This window comes from Eleginops maclovinus, chromosome 18 (genome assembly GCF_036324505.1).
Source record: "Eleginops maclovinus isolate JMC-PN-2008 ecotype Puerto Natales chromosome 18, JC_Emac_rtc_rv5, whole genome shotgun sequence".
NCBI lineage: Eukaryota > Metazoa > Chordata > Actinopteri > Perciformes > Eleginopidae > Eleginops > Eleginops maclovinus.
In genome coordinates, this window is record NC_086366.1 from 22,144,611 (window position 1) to 22,160,726 (window position 16,116).

At 39.0% G+C, this 16,116-nt stretch overlaps 1 long non-coding RNA gene across 5 annotated transcripts in view; it reads right to left on the minus strand.

The window, feature by feature from the left end:
* LOC134880631 (uncharacterized) overlaps positions 1–16,116 on the minus strand; it is an 89,438-nt gene that overhangs the window by 17,620 nt on the left and 55,702 nt on the right. For all 5 annotated transcript variants that reach the window (XR_010167952.1, XR_010167945.1, XR_010167946.1 and 2 more), the window contains one exon: positions 13,936–13,988. This is a non-coding gene — a long non-coding RNA (uncharacterized LOC134880631). The remainder of the gene's footprint in view (positions 1–13,935; positions 13,989–16,116) is intronic.

Here is a 16,116-nt window from a genome sequence, read left to right on the forward strand (position 1 = left end):
TATTATCTGTGGCCTGCACACGTTTATGTCACCTAACACGTTTTGTTCTGCAGGATAATCTCCACACATTAACACCAATTTGTGACTTTTTTAAGCATTAATGGGATTGCCAGCAGTAAAAAGCCAATGTATAAACTAACTACATCCTGGTAGCATGCTAAGCTAAAGGTTGACTTGTGTTGGCTAGGGTTAGGGATAGGGTTAGCATCAAAATGCATATGTAATGATCAGGCCACTAAAAGCTTGGATAAGGTCTTGTGAAAACTTGAGGTCATTTGTAATTTACAAAAACACAAAATTCAATAAGGAATAAGGTGTCACATAACCCAGGAAACCACCCTCCAAGTAGAGATATTTGCTTTAGGTCAACCTAACCCTAACCCTAAACCCAAACCCTAACCCTAACACATCTACAGCCACACAGCAAATGTGCTCACATGAACTAACTCTGTAAACTGTTTATTGTGCTCAGTCAACCAACCTTTAGGTCAACTTTCAAGGTTCCCTTATCTTATTTTCAGAGTTTGTAAACATTTTACACTAAAGTTAAGTAGAACCACTTTCCATAATATACAAAAAAACAGCTAACTTTTCTCAGAGTCAATTTGAATTTGCAGTTTTCAAACTTAGAAAAAGCTTCACAGAGCTCAAAAGGAACTGTAACTCAGTTGGACTACTGCTTAATGAAGTTTAGAAAATCCAAACCTTAATGAGGTAAACATTGGATTTTCAGATACACACTGCAATCATTTGTCACTCGGGGTATGTTTAACAAGCTATTTGAGGTTCTTAACTTCTAAAGTTCTAAACTCTTGCCTTTTAATGTCATTTAGAGCCACCAAGAAAAGTAAACCAAACCAGGCAAAGAACTTTTTGGGTTCAAATGAGGCAGAGCCATTTTAAACCGTCTGTTTTTTTTCTGTTTCTATGATCTCTATTCCATCATCATAGTTTTGATATTCTGTCTCCAGTATGACCTCTAGCACAGAGATAACTAGCTTGAAGTTTCCTTCAGGGAATTAAAAAAACATAAATAAATGCCCTAAACTCAAAGTTGATCCACAATAATCTTGCTGTAATGAAATTTTACCGTGTCAAGCCTGCAGCCTGACTTGGGGTTCATAAGATGTGTTTGCTGCAGTCCTTGTAATCCTTTCAAATTGCTTTTCATACAAAAAAATGAAAGTTGTTTGGTGCAATTTCATGGGTCATGCATTATGGGTTCTGCCTCAAATGCACATGATGAACCCTGCCGTGTGTTTTACTATCGTGGATGGTAGTCTGACAGTAGAAGGCTGACCAAATGTTTCTTTAAATAAGTTGAAACATTACAGAACGGTAAGAAGAACCGTACTCCTGCACCAACATAAGTCCTTGTCCATTTTTTTTAATTCAGCCATTTTTTTGTTTCAACTTAACTTAAAATAAGGCGTCTATAAGCGGGCTGCATTTATCTGGAGTTTTTGGTTACTTCAGTCAGAGAATATCAACCCATTCCAAAATTCACTTTCTGCGCCCTTTCCATTTTCTCTCCTCTCTTCTCCCTCCATCTGATATTCTGCTCACGCACAACTGCGGCAACCCTCCTCCAATCGCTGGCATTAATCCACACCTCAGACCCCCCAGACACACTGTCTGCTCTCCCACCATGCACCTCAGCTTCAAAACTTTCCCAGACACATTTGGCCTTCTCTCTATCGCCTACTCCTCCCTCCCTCTCGAGCCCCTTTTCTTTCACTCGGTCTCCCCATGGCTCTTCATCGTCCAGTTTCATTTGCTCTGCCTCTTTCTTTCTCAAACTCTCTAAATTTCCCCCTTTCTTTCTCTCTATTCACCCATGGTCTGTCTGACAAAAGTATCTCCTAATCTTCCCTGGAGTCTATTTGAAAGAAAATGGCGGCAATGCAACCGTCCAATGCAAGTCGTCCTTCTAGTTTCCGTAAGTAGAGTTACACATTGCCTCAGTGGTTTTTGTGATTTTAGTTTTTCCCAAAGACCGACAGATCCTATTTATCAGTATTTGTTGAAAGGTTGGGCCAGAAACGCTGAATCTCCAATTGTTAATAATAAAAAAGGTTTTAGAAAGTAACATCTGGATCTTTGGGTGTTACATTTTTCATTCACCTAAATCAATTTTTTTGGTAATGATGATTATGTATAATTGATCAATAAAGATATGATGAAATTAACTCAATAGATCAAATTCAATAGTGTTTGTCTGCAGAACGGCACCGTGGGAGGGCCAGGTAGGGCAAGCACTTCCTATTAGACATCCTAACCCTCCCCAAATATTTTCTTTTTTTTTTAATTGTGCACTTTAATGCTTCGATCTACAAGATGTTAGATATGAAGTAAAATCCCCACATTTTATATACGTCAATTACATTTGTAACAAAAAAGACTAGGATTTTACCTGAGTTTGCCTTCCTATTCTGTTATATATTAAAAATGTACATCGGAAAAGGGCGTGTTAGCATCAAGCGGTGAGTTGAGTATTTCCATATAAATCTTTTGCTTCTTTGTGTGTAATATGGTGTATATTTGTGCGTATTTGCTGGCAGCTTGTCTTCTCGCAATGCTGATGGCCATGCTGTTTCTAAGACCCTCCCATGAAATTCCCATGCCCTCTCTACAGATTTGCTCTGGCACAGGCTTGTCTATCTGCCCCTAATAGCAAGGGAATAAAAACATGCACACACGTATAACTTTTGGAATGCATTGAATGTTCCAGGTAAAAATACCTGCTAAGGTCGATTGAAGTTCCAGAACATTAGACAACCACATTCAGAATACAAGTGAAAGGATTGTACTACCAATGGGAAAGTGTCACTCAAATATAAACTAAAAAGGTACACAGGAGTAAGTCATAAAAGCAGAGGAGCACCTGCCGAGGACTACCACAGAATGAATTTGGTGATTGTTTGCCAATCTTCATTGGGTTGCCGGGCATCTTAACATTCTTGTACTGCATGTTCACAAATTTATTGCATGGTCACTTATTTATTTGTTGGCAATCAACTCCTTGGAAAGAAAAGACCCTCTCTGCAAAGGCCACTAATCAGCATGTGTTGGCCTGGACGGCTAGTCTCCCCTCTGACAGTGTTTTCCTCATAAGGGTTTTAATGTTTATCAGTGATCTCGTTTGGCTCCAGTCTTGGGAATCTCTTTGTTTTGCTGGGAAGAGAAAAAGCTAAGAGGATTGAATTTGGAGCTGCAGGCCTACACGATGGGACGCACAGATAGGAACTGGAACAAGTCAGCCCTCCTAGTAAATCGAGATTCATCCAAGAGCGAAGTAATAAAGAATGATTTTATTTCTTTGAGATGTTTTTATGAGCGAAACTCCCTCCCACTAACATTAACTGTAAATTAAATTTCCTAGGATTTTACCAGTTTCATGGCCAAAGAGAGAATGCCATTGCCATAGACTTGCTATACGTTATCTTTAGAAAACTATTCCAAGCCAACTCAGTATGAACTCATGAATAGCATTATGTTGGACGATTATGCACATCACAATATACGGCTTATATCCCTGCCAATACATACAGCACCAAATGATATAGCTTATATGTAGCGAAGCAGAATGTACGGGTGTATTTGACGTGGAAACCAGATTAGCCTCTCTTTATAGCTCAAAGTCAACCTCAGTTGTTTCACTGATTGTAGTTATTAACTATATTAACCAAATATGTTAGTTGCCTTATCCTAATCATATCCATTTTTTGCAGTAACAATGACCTTTCTCTAACATGAACAATTCAGGGATTTCCATTCACAGAAATATAAAGCATTTACAAAAGTTGTTATCAGGCGTGAAAAGAAAGATCACTTCATAAAACCATTGAGTGTAGAATTGTACAATATTGAGGTCAACATTTGGTGTTAATTACTGGAGATAATTTACTTTATTTTTTCTAGTTTGCAAAGCTTGAAAATACGTCAACAGGGTCTCGCTAATGACAAAGGACCTATCAGACATTCAGACATTGGTCATTTGAGATTTTGTATTTATCACCATTTTGAATATTTTTAAAAGGATTGCTTTGTATTATAGCTGGTATGGTTTATGTTAGGGATTGATTGTGGTTAGGCAAACATACAATTGTTAAAATAAGACTAGGATAAGGTCACGAGAACATTCGGTGTAATGTGGTCAGAAATGTCAAAGACTGCGGTAAAAATCAATAGAAAAAGTTTGCAAAAAATAATTTGGTTTTTGTGTTATTGCATATTATTTTCACGATGTGCAATGTGGACATTATTTCAAGGCACTTCATTAACAACATTCAAAGTTCTTGCATGATTACTTCTCAATCAAATTATTGAATTGTGGTTTCTTTTGACAAATTAAAAAAGGGGTTTTGTAATAAAAACATGACAGTTCTCCAAAATAAGTCTGGGGAACTCAAACAGGGCATTTGACCTTTTTAATGAAACACAAAATAGCTAACATGTACATTTATACTGAAAGTCATATACAAAGAATCTGTATCAGATCAACCGATGAATGATGATGTTGTGACATCTCCATGTTTCATATATCGTGAAACAGATTAAAACCCTGCTGACTCTTGTTTGCCTTTCTTGTTGTTCTTTTGTTTCCTTCATCGTACCACTACCTCATCCTCTCTCCTTCTCCCTCCCTCTCTCGTTCGTTCCTCCCTTTTGCCTTCCTCGCCGTACTTCCTCCTCTCTCTCCATCTCTCTGCCCGCTCCGCCAACCCTCCCCTCCCCCCCGGCGTTGGTGTCCTCATGTGACCCTGCTTGCCCTGAATCGCTGTCGGTGCCCATTTGGATCAGGCACAGCTGGTGCTCCCGCTGAAAGCCGAGTGCCATTACCGCCGTTGTCTACTGTCCGTCCTGTCCTGCTGTCCGACTGTCTGTCTGTCTGTCTGTCCGAGAGACACATCTTAATAATGATGTTACGCCTATTTCTCAGATTGGTGTCGTCTGAATTCTGTAGTTTTACTTACTTTTGCATATTCGGTATTTTCTGTGCTGTATCCATTTTTAATTCCCTGCTATAATGACCCTATCCATGCAGGCAGGATAATTTCTTACGTTAGATATTATGTAAGCATGTCTAACGTATGAATGATTATTAAACTGTGGTCTATTTAAAAAGAAAGATGACAAAGCATCAGAAGAAAGGGGGATTCGTGACCCTCTCCATCCAATCAGATGTCACAGGTCGACAAAGACCAGGAAGTTGAGATTGTGTGTTTGCAGCTGATTGGACGGTGTTTTTGCAGCCAAGGCTCACTCCGTGCCAGTTGCCGATAAGCTTAGTGAAAGAAAAGGAGAGAAATCAAAGCCTGCTGTGCAGAGCTGAGCCGGAAAGAAGCTCCGGAAACTTTTGGGAGCAGAGCAAATAAGTGCATAACAATAAATATATTTGCAATTGTAACAATAAAAAAACATTTATTTAACGCTGCATCCGTAGAATAAATGGCATGTTTATCAATACATATATATAATGAATGAATCTGTTTTCCTGCTGGGATAATATTGTTGAATCTAATTCCATTCTAACAGGAAGTGGTACATTTTTATGAAAATAAAAGCTCCTGGTTCACTGAACCTTTAGCAGTCTTTATTTAGTGCTCGGCCATGCCTGTCGGACGGCATCAACATCTCCAGCCTGTGGGAGGTCTGTCGTATGTCGTAAATATGAGACACCAGGCTTGTAAAAATGATATGCTTTCAATTTTTATAAAGATCAAAGGAGCCTCGGGGCTTCAGGAGGTTTGGAAGTGCAAAATTATGAATTTTGCAACCCTGCATGGAGAGTTATGATACACTGAGCTCACTGTTGGTTCAGTGCTTGATACGGAGATCAAGGCTCTCATAGCGTAAACTGGAGCATTCCATTTCAAAGATGCCCTTTTTCGCGATGGCTTCCAAAGAAAAAGAATCTCACGCTGACAGCAGAACTGAAATGGGACTTGTTGCGGTGTGGACGGACAGTTTTCCCTTTTCTACTAACATAAATTCATTCTCTAAAGAAAATGATAAACCAATTTCTCAGCTCTCTTGTTGTGTCTGTCAACGTAAAATGCTCTTGGGTCAATGGCTCATTGTTTAAAGTCTGATTTGCAAGTGCATTGATTTACACAATTGAATGGCTTTTAGAAATGTTGAATATCAGCTTAAAGCAGGGTGAAACAACCATTCTGTTGAATTTCAAAAAAAGGCTGAGATATGTATTAAAATACAATTAATTGAAATAAAACTAGACAACATGGTCTTTTCATACTTTTGCCTTTTGTTTTTTTTAACTGGGATTGGCCCTGTGGACAGATCTGCCTGTGAGCAGAGTCAAGCAGACCAGTTTTTGATGCAGCTGCAAGGGACCAATCACGTATCAGGCAGAATTCTCACCCCGATCCAATCAGAAAGCAGGACTTTAATTTCACTTTGTAAGCATCTGAAGCTTGAAGTAGTCCATTTGGTAGGTAAAGCCACGGTGAGTGTGAATGTATCATTCTGAAATGGCTGTGCAGTTTCCAAGCAGCTGGACTTTATCCTCCTCCAGTCATGTCCAACATGCATTACATTTTCCTTATAATAAGGAAAGTCTGTCACGCCAATTCAATTTCATGCTGAAACATTATTCCATTCAAAACAAATTGTGACTCACAACTCGGTTAATTTGATTTGGTTGAATGATATCTGAATAAATATTGAGTCCTGGCTCATTTCTTGTCACGATTGTTATCAAGTTCTTGATTTTTACGCAGTACCTCATCTTAAATACATTGACTCTTCTGATCGAATATCACTTTCTAAAACTCTGACCACACCCACCTGCATAGCTGCGTAGCCCCACCCAACAGTGATGTCACCCTGCACTGACCACGCCCCTAGCGCATTTCTAAATGACAGTGTCGTTAAGTAACTTAGTACATTTACACAAGTACAGTACTTCAGTAAAATGTTTTGATACTTTGTACTTCTACTCCACTACAATTCAGGAGCGAATCGTGTACTTTTACTCCACAACTTTTATTAAATATCTTTAGTTACTTTGCAATTTCGGATTAATGATGTGAAATATAATCAACACTTAAAAGAGACATACAACATATTTAAAACTAGCTGCACCTTCACCAGCTTTGATAACACTTTAATCTCTCAATAATTATAATAAAAACATAAAATACACTATTATTCTGAAATGGGCCAATCTGCATAATGAGTTCTTTTACTTTTGGAACTTTAAGTATATTTAGCTGACAATATATTTGTACTTTTACAAGAGTAAAATGTAAAGTCCTGTATTCCCAGTAATACAGGACCTTTACTTGTAACAGAGTATTCTTACACTCTGGTATTTCTTCTTTAACTCAAGAACAAGATCTGAGTACTTCTCCTTTCTCTGACTGCTATAGAGTTGGTGGTCGTTGCTACAAGATAATTGACATGAAGACTTGTGTGTTTCTTCAGCAGTATCCAAATCCTTCAGATAGAATATTTGTAGAAGCTCAGTAGCCAACAGCCAATCCACTAACATCTTACAGAATAGTCAATGTATACAGTGAGCAAGAAGTAGGCAAAAGAGAGCATACAATAACATGTACTGTACATTGTATAAACTTCTATAGAGTTAATTCAATTGTATGCGTGGGAGTTATGGATTGTGCTCAACAAGTCATGAAAACTGAGGGTGAAAGCTTTGTCTTGTTCTTACACATAATGACCTTGAAATATGTATGTATTCTTCCTTCCGTAGCAACATCCCCTCCGTTAGTCGTATTAGTTTTAATCTCTACTCCCTGCAATAGGTATTGTAACACTTTTCGTTCCACTTCATTCAATAATGATGATTCCAAAGACTTATTTCAGGTCCTGCCTTTATAGTATTCTTTAGAGAAAGTCCAATTACACAAGTTGGTAATTGTCACTTAACAGCAGTGTGTGACTGAAAGGCAATCAACATGTTGTAACTAATTCAGCCCCAGTGTGCCAACACACTGTTTAATTACACGTTATAAAGCGAGTTGATTGCTCCTTCGGTAAAGGCTCTTGTTTGCTACAGTAGGCAAACAGTTCCAAATGAGCGGAGAGAAAAATGGTTACAAGTTATTAATGCCTCATTTCAACTACATGGTTTGACCTGGTCCATTTGAGCTTTCCACTGTCACAGTAACGCCTCAGTGTAGGTGTGTTTCTCAGCTGATCAGCATATTGACCAGGCTTGAAACTACAGCGGCGTCATCTTTAACAAGACACTGGCTAAATTATTTTATCTGCAACCAAAGAAAGATTTGCGCATTGTCTTTTGTACAGCATACCTTTTGTTTCCTCAACTCTAGGTCTAGTCAACACAAACATTGATGGTAGCTTGAGTTTTTTCAAATTGGCAGGTTTGTGCAGGATATCCTCTCTCAGCCAACAAAAAGTTCTCTCTGACCAAATCAGTGGTCTGCCGTGCGGTGGAAAAGCAAATGGACCGTTTCAGTTGCTCGCTTAGTAAAGACTAGAAAACAGGGCAAAAGGCATTTTCAGTGTTGAGTAGCCTTGATGTGATAATATCATGCAGAAGTCTGGATATCTATAGCAGAAGTTGTTTGTCTGTTGACTTTCCATGTCTAATGTTCAAAATAGGTTACTTTCATCAGAGTGTATTCAAACAAGATAATCATCTTGATATTGTTTCTATTTTGGATGGGTCTCTTCTATCTGTATATCTTTATTGTTGGACAATTAACCTTGCATGTGGCATTCAGGTATTTAAAAAAAATGTATACCTTAACAATTCATAATTTCATGGTTTACCTGAACTGAACACAATGTATCTATTGGATAACACATCTGCATTAATATGTGAAAATCATGCTCATTTTTAAAAAATGTATAAAGAAACCCTGAAATAGATCAATAATGATAAATAAATAATAAAATATATTAAATAAAAGATGTTAATTGAAATTGCAACAGATAAGGAGAGTTTGCAAAACCACCATTGTGGTTTAAATGTTACTGAATACTGGTGGTGCACGAAATATGGGACCAGCCAGGCACTTTAAAGTACTGACACTACAGAAATATTTTTTAAATTGCAGCATTTCACTAAAGCAAAGTTCTTATACGGACAGCTATGAACAATGTCGAGCTGAAAAGGTTTATTTTTTCCTTTAAAAAAAAAAATTGGAATAGATCATATTTTGTAGATAACCCAGGTACCATTGGCTGCTGTAGCGAAGAGTGTCAAAAACCAGGCCACAAGATAAAACCAATTTGTCAGGAAAGTTTCAGGTTGATAAAGAAAATTAATTCTTTTATAATAGATCAGACACAATTAGATCAGATTATTTTGTATCTTAAGCCAAGAGAACTTGCATGACTACAAATGTCATTTAGGATCAAACCTTTGAAGAACAAATTGACAAAGACCGGAAGGCAACATGAATTGCTTTTTTCTAACAATTTTCTGTATCTGACCTGCTTCCTTTATAAAACCCCTTTATGCTAAATGTTGGGGTACTTGAAGTAATCTGTCCCTCTTTCTGTCCTTGTCTCTGTCATTTCCTCTTCCTTCTCCTTTCTTATCTTTATTTAGTTTCTGTTTACCAGTCCCCAATAAAGGACAGCCACTGTGAGCTGAAAACATGGCTTCCTGCCACTCGTTACTTGCCAGTCGATTTTTTTCCACCCCCCGCTCCACTCCGTTCCCACCACACCGATTCCCATCATGCATTTGTCAGACAGTGTCTGGGTGCTGCAGAGTTGTGAGGTGAATACAAGAGAGGAAACAATGCTTTTGTTCAGTCTCCGGTTTTAAGATGACAAGCTTACTGCTTTAGAGCCCAATAAAGAAGCTGCCCTTACCAAAATAGTTTTCAAAAGCCTGGCCCGTAGCTGTTGAGAAGTTGATTATTATAGCAGTGCAGAGGCATCTCAGTAGAAAATATCTCAACAATTAGTGACATTAGTATTCTTTGGAAAGTGACATTATTGATCCAACTTTGCTGAAAGAGATTTGAAAGAGCCAGTGGCAAGGGAATCTGGCATTAAGGAAAATGTCTGATTGTCTATGAGAAGAGTTCATTAACAGAATTATTTTGATGGCTGAATGAAATACAAGTCAAGCCTTTCAGTAAATGAGGCAGTCCTTGCAATCAGGATGAATGGAGCTCCTTCCATTGTGGAAGATGGTGACCCTTTTTTAGTTAATTTCGCTGAAGGAGTTCTGTGTAGAATTAAAATGGCCCGAGTCATCAAAAAGTTTTAGAAAGTTAGAAACAATTTTGTTGGCCAATTCTGACATCAGATAGGTTCTGCAAGTGAGGCTTTTTGACACCCTGTTTAAATAATATGAGCCTTTCAATTATTCCTGAGTTTGAGTCAGACCTTGAATTAACGGATTAGCTGTGTAAGTAACGAGAAAGAACTTTTTAACTCGCAGAATTTTTACGGTGGTTTTTACCTCAGGGGAATTTGTTTCAGAAATGTCATTTGAATTAACCATTGACTAAAAATATCAGGAAATTATGTGTAAGAAAATGGGGGAGTGTGTGGGAAAGATAGAATAGATTTTTGGCGTATATCTCTGCAACGCAACAAATACCTCTGGTCCTCGAAATTGTACTGTTAATGTTGCATTATTAATTATAAACACCTTCATAAAGATTGAAATCGCTGGGAATGGCTTCAACGGTCTGCTATAACCGTGAGACAGTTCAATACAGAGGCAGATCTGACTCGAGTCCTGCCACGAAGCCCTCCCTGTAGATCTGAATGGCAGAATGCCACAGGATGTGCTAGGAGGCTACCATTACAGCAAAAGAGTGGTCTTTGTTGAATAAAACAAAGGAGAAGGAGAGAGAAAAACACATGGATGGCTACTTACTTAGGAATGATTCTGTTCAGAAACACATGCGAGGATGGTACACATCTGCACGGCTTAGTGGAAAAGGAAGACAAAAGCAAAAAGCAAAGATGCACGTTGCTCCAAAGAATGTTGAACGGCTGTTTTAAAGTTCAAGACATTGATTAAGCAGGTCAATAATTGGAGAAATGTAACTGCCAAAACTTCTTAAACGTTGCATTTGCAATTATACGCACATGCTTCCATGGAACTAATCTGATGGGGATTGGAAGATTGCAACATCATGCAGGTGTTTCAATATATGATTTAATCCTGCCATTGCAGCCTCTAATAAACGTACAGCTAAGAAAAAAATGAAGCCGGGACATCCTGGATAACTGCTTCATTTTTTAATTTAGCTAAAAGACTGGCTAATAGATGTTCAAAGCATATAAAGTGTGCCGTAAAATCATACCATGTGCATACAGTAGGTTGTGTGAGGACACAGTGTAATTTATTCTGCTGGATCCTGAGTGGAGACAGGCAGCCGGAGGATGCCTGGCACAGAGAAGAAACATGGCAGGAATTTAAGAAGAGGGTTCAGCAGCGGCTCCAGATGTAGGCTTAGCAGGAGGCATGCATAACTTATAGAAAAAGCCCTATAGGGAGCTGAAAAGAGGTAGAATAAGTATGAATTCTGGTGTGAGTGGAGAATAAATTGAGAGAAAGTGAGACAGAGATTGGAAGAGGAGGGCGAACTGTAAGTGAGTTATGGCAGAGGAGGAGAGAGGAGGACAGAGGAAATAGTAAAAGAGGCCTTTGAGACTGGAGGAGGGGAAGAGGAGGGAAAGGAGAACAGAAAAAGGAGGAGCAACACAAGCTAACGCAAATATGAAAAGACTATATGGGGAGTTGTTTTTAAAAGCTTATAGCTGGAGGTTTTTTCGGGTGGAGAATGCAGGGGGGACATCCCTCAAAATATTTGGAACACATGCATTTATCCCTCCCATTAAAACCATGAAGCATCACTGATAGGCTGGGGGCCTATATATAACATTTATGTTAAAGCTCCACATTGAGAGCTGCTGCTGCTGCTGCTGCTGCTGATGCTGCTGCTGCTGCTGCTGCTGCTGCTGCTGCAGGTGTGGTGCTGCAGGAGGACGTGCGTGAACAGGGCAAAAGCTGCTCACATTCAGGCTTGACATTGTTGAGAATAAGATAAACCAAAAGGTAGAATTTCATTCAATTACAACGGAGAATTTGGGCCATTTCTGAAGACATTATGATATGAGAGAAGAGCTGTGCATGCAATATACGCAGTCTACAAAGCCTGCAGCATCAGCATGATTTTTGGCAAATATTTTCTGTCAGCAACAAATACCTTTGACATCAGTGAAGATTTACCAAAATGTTACAGTTAATGTTGCATCATAAATTGTATCTCCCCTTAATAATTATTGAAGTCTTTCTAACTGGTATCCTTGGTCTGCTTTCATCAAACTGTGATTGCTCATTATGTTTTAGCTTTTTTTAGTATTTGCCTACAGTCGGTTGCCAATCGTTATTTTGACTTAAAGAGGACACATTTTCAGGTTCATATTTGTATTTTGTGCCTCTATTGGGATATGTTTACTTGCAAGTGTTACATAATGATGTCACTATGTAAACAAAAGGAGTCAAGCCGAGGCCTTCAGGCAAGGGGGGAGGGGAAGTGAGTGAGATGGAGAGAAACCGCCTCCCCTGTGAGCTTTTGGGATTTTAAACCTTTGTGCACTTTACTTCTTCTTATGCACTTATGCTTAGATGCTAACTAACTAGATGCTAACTGCATTTTGTTATCTCAGTTCTTTTACTATGTGCAATGACAATATAGTTGAGTTACATTTAATCTAATCTAAAATGAAAATATACCTCCAATTTTAATATTCAGTATTAGATAGACTGTTTGATAACTTGGTCTTTAGCGTGACGTGCAATGGAATTTGCTCAATAATGCATCAATTCTATCGCATAGACAATATAATACAATGGTGCAGTAATCAATTCTACAATAACTATGCAATCATTACATCTATCATTGGAGAAGTGGACAACACTGACGCCTATTCATAAAAGGTCAATATCAGCCCTGAATTATAGAAACCCAATTCATCAGCTGTTCTTGTTCCCAACTGTGAATCATTTATCATGCAAGGTACTTGAGTTCTCTGGTGCATTTGGCCATATGGGAATATTGTAATGCACTTCATTCCATAGACAGATGATACAGGCGAGGGAAGAAGTGAAAGACAGGAAGAAGGAGGGGGAACAGTGCGTTCTATGACTTCCTCTAGCTCTTTAAGCTCTCAACAAGAGCATTAATTTCCCCTGAATCTGCTGCAGCACTCCAGCATAGACAATGCCACTGAGAGGTGTTTGGCAATGAGAGACGGAGGAAGAATTCCCACATGTGTTTCTGAACACGTTTAATTCTATAGGATATGTTCCATGGACTTAGAAGCAGCTATCCACCCAATGCAAAACCTTGAGAACAATTGACTTCCGGCAGAAAGAATGTAAAGGTTAACACAACATTGACGCCAAGTATATCTCGAGAACAAAAGAAAGGCTTGTCATAAGAGACTATTCAATGGGACAAATATGCAAGGCAACGGAAACAGTGGCAGCCAAAGTGAGATATCAGGAATACATGATGTCAATCCCTTCACCATCAAGACCAAACACACAGAGGAAAGATATCGGCATTCTTCTCCCAGGTGTAACTGGGTAACTTGTCAGCATAGTTTCGGTTCAGACATGTTCTTGGACTTTCTGGCTTAAAAAGGTTGTTTTTTTGGTCCAACTAACTCACATTATACAAGTTGACAAGCTACATTAAGACTGGTTAAGCTTTACAGAATGCACACTAGTCTAACAGATCTTTGTGAAACCAACCTCTGATTTGAATGATGTGGGGGTGGTTCATTTGAATCATCAAAGCTTTTCAGATGTTTGTTCGAGGCAGTATTTACAATCTCTGAAAATCGTAGTTTAAAGGTTGAACGCTTAAAGTGCGAGCAGTCAAGATGGACATTACCACAGAGATTTTCATTCATTCAATATGATAAAGGTAAATGGATTACCTTTTATGTTTTCCCTCAAAGGCCTTCATCTCCACGGTCTTCCATGATAGCTGCTGTAAACAGAAACAATTGTAGTTAAAGCTCCCAGAGAAAAGACCACATATGAAACCGACAATACCTATCTTACTATACAGAAACTCAATCAAGAAAAAGTCAAGTGATATGTGTGTGGAATCACAATTTAGATATTCCTAATGACAAATTGAAAGATAAGATAAGAATGGGCTGACACTAGAAACGAAGAGCAGACATTCTGGATGATTTAGTAAAGATGAAATGATGACCATCTATCCTTAGATTAGAACTACTTTTAGCTCTCCAGAAGTAGTACTTGACCTTTGATAGCCGTACAGAGCTCTAGCATTGCATTCCCTCAGTAAAGTTCACCGATCCATCCCATTTCCATCGCTGATCCTGGTCAGCATCACATGACAGCAAGAAGCTCTTGAAATCTGTGATCCTACCTTGATCTATTTGTCTCATGTTCTGAATAGCAAATGTTCTTTGTAATATCTTATGCTAACTGAACAACAGCTAACTTATAGCCATCATCCCCAGAGTTTTCATGTCCCTCACCTTGCAGGTTGCCAGTAATAAATGTAACATTATCAACTAATTGTCTTTTTTGGCAGCACCTTGGAGATTGTTAATTAGATCTGTTTTCTTTTTTATATACAAATTATATTTTCTAACATTTGGACTGTCTATGTTGTAAATGTATTATCTTTGTAATCTACACACATGCCATCTTTTTCACGTCTGTCTGTCCCTGAGGTTTAACTACATTTTTTCACCATTAACTTGGGTGTTTCTTTGGAGTTTCCCTTGTACAGTGCGAGAATCTAAAGACAAAGGGTGTCGGATTCTGTACAAACTTTAAAGTCTGAGACAATGTGTAATTTGGGATATGGGCTTTATAAATACAACTTGATTGATTGATCCTTGTGTACTAAACATTCGGTACATGTACTGCCTGGCAGCATTTACCTAATTGTACACTGACACCGTGGTATAAGTGTGTATGTCAAACTGCTTATCAGGATCTTAACATTCACACACAATCACAATTCTCCTTTGGAAACCGTTTTTTGGGTACAGTATCTTCCCCAAGGAGTAGGGGGTCGGACCACCAATCTTAGTGTACGACTTCCTAAGTCACAGCTGCCCAGTAAGTAATAGTATACGCTATATAATACTGAATGTGACCCCTGCAGTGACAAACCACAAAACAGAAATAATAAAAGTAAACTCTTAAAGCCTGTCATTGTTTAAATGAAGAGAAAAAACTGAGAGGAGGTCAGCAGCAGCCTACCTTCCCTGGCCCCCTGTCCCTTTAAAGACAATGACCTGACTAGCAGGGCAGCTTGGCTGGAGATGAGAAAGTAGTTATTTCCAGCACCCATCTCATTTATTTGTGTACGTGTTTTAAGAGACCTAAAGCAGGAGGCTGGATGCCTGGGTGCCATGCTGATAAAGCAAGAAGGGGACTGTGCACTTTTAACAAGGGCCCCTGAGTGAGTTAAAGGGGCAGCATGGGGGGGCTCGGACAGGGGATCAGGGCTGTAAGCCAGGCGGATACACTCGGGTGGATAACATGTCTTTAATGCTACTGATGGACTGCCCAACTGGCGCCCCGGCTGGCTGGCACGGTGCCGAGCGTTCTTCCACTGGCTGAGCGGCTGTATAGCTTGGATGACTGTTGTGGGACAGACAGGGAAGGTCAGGGGTGACAGACGGAAAGACAGACAGACAGACCGCAGATAGACAGACAGAGGCCACCTCAAACACACAGGGGCCAAAGGCAAAGACAGAATGACGGATGATGGGGAGAATCAGTGAGGGACAAACTAGGAGAAAGCTACAGGGAACATTCTTGCACTCAATTCATGCACATTTAAATAAAGATATGAGGTCAATTATTTATCATAAGGGGTAGACTAAATCGTCCAACTAAAGTCACAAGAGGCTAGCTGTTTGACCTCTTGTCTCACTTTGTAGCCGTATAGCAGCAACTGTTGGTAGTTGTTACATTTTCTTAAAACATTCCCAAAATATTATTTTATGGAATGGTTCATGTATTTAGTTTGTTTTTGCATTTAATCACTGCAGCTAAAAAGCTAAGCTTAATTGTCCTGTTTTCCATTTTGAGATCCTGAGAAAAAACTGTGTTAGAAGAGACGG